Raw genomic sequence first — 1,794 nt, 5'->3', positions numbered from 1 at the left:
TGGAATCCGCTCGTTTTCCACCACCAGAATCCGCCCGTCCCGACCCCAATACGCCCGGATTCCTCTACAGCACGATTTCCTCTTCTCCAAGTTAAAAACAAAGAAGCCCTTCCTTCGGAAAATACCGGCTCCTCCCTGCTCAATCTAAAAAGTGTAATTACTAGTTTAGCCCGTTGTTAACCCTAATGCATCCTCCCTAATTTCCACTATAAATACCCCATTAGTCTAATTAGAGGAGCATGTTCTTCTTATCAATAATTAGAGTAGTTAATATCAATAAAATCTCTCTTTAGTTTTGTAATCAACAATTAATCAAGTTCTAATACAAGTTTTATTTCCTTAATCTCTCTTTTGTTCATACTTTATTTTGGGTAATTGAAGATTATTTGGGTTATTGTTGGGAGATTGACAACCTCTCAATCAAGCATCAAGTACTTCTTTTATCTTTGCTTTATTATTGGAATCATTAGTAGGTATAATTCTCTTAATCCCTTTTTAATTATTGTTAATTACTTTCATTTATTCATCATGTTTCATATTGTTGGTATGATTGACAACCTTGCTAGCATGATCAACATGATAATGAGTGAGTAGTCTCTTAGCTAAGGTTAATGGGTGATTAGGGGAAACCAACACGGGGAATGATTCATGCTTAAATTAATATGCTTTCATGTTTTATTTGCTTGCTTGTTTTGATCTCAACTCATGCACATGTTATATTTGATGAAATGCTAAGCCTATGAATCCTTGCATTTACTATCATCTTATATCTTTTCAATGAGACTTGTAAGACATAACCCAACTCGAGTCTCATTAGACCATGCATGTTGTTGAGTAGGGAAGATTAAGTCGACCTGTAGGTCTTGTACAATCTAATCGATTCGGCTCCGGGACCCAAACTTTCCTAGGATTGTAAGATATAACCCAACTCAATCCATCACAACAATAATTGCTTGCTTATAATTTGAGAACATGTTTGTATGATCAATTCCCATGATTCCCCTATGATCCCATGACACCCTAGTGCTTTTTAATCAATTGTTTACACCCCTTTTAATTCATCTTGCTAGTTTATTTTCATTGCTATTTTAATTAGTGACCTTCTACATCAACCCAATTTGTGACACCCCTTAAGACACCACTAGTTTCAATAGAAATCTCATTTCAATACCCGTCTCTTGGGATCCGACCTTTACTTGCCTCTTTACTAATTGTAGAGTTGTTTGTGAAGTTATAAATTGTGTTTTGATTCGGACGTGACCCAACGACCACACCTTTAATTGTGAACACGAAACGGACCGATCACAAATACCAATAACATATCCTTAGTTCTCTTCAGATACTTCAGGATATTCTTGGCAATTGTTCAGTGACCTTCACCGAGATTAGATTGGTATCTACTCGTCATACTCAATGCACAAGCTATATCAAGACGAGTGCATAACATGGCATACATGATAGAACCTATGGCAGAAGCATAGGGAATCTGACTCATGCGCTCTTGCTCATCAGGTGTCGAAGGACACTGAGTCTTGCTAAGAGTAATGCCATGAGACACAGGTAAACCTTTCTTAGAATAAATCATATTGAATCGTCGAATCACCTTATCTCTGTAAGTGCTTTGACTCAGACCAATCAGTCTGTTAGGTCTATCTCTATAGATCATAATACCCAAGATGTAAGCTGCATCACCCATATCTTTCATGGACAAACAACTTCCAAGCCAATCTTTCATGGACTGTAACACTGGAATGTTATTTCCCATCAGGAGAATGTCATCGAGATGGTTCTTCT

Source organism: Silene latifolia, chromosome X, assembly GCF_048544455.1.
Source record: "Silene latifolia isolate original U9 population chromosome X, ASM4854445v1, whole genome shotgun sequence".
In the NCBI taxonomy this organism is placed as follows: Eukaryota; Viridiplantae; Streptophyta; class Magnoliopsida; order Caryophyllales; family Caryophyllaceae; genus Silene; species Silene latifolia.
Note: the sequence above shows the minus strand (reverse complement) of the source record.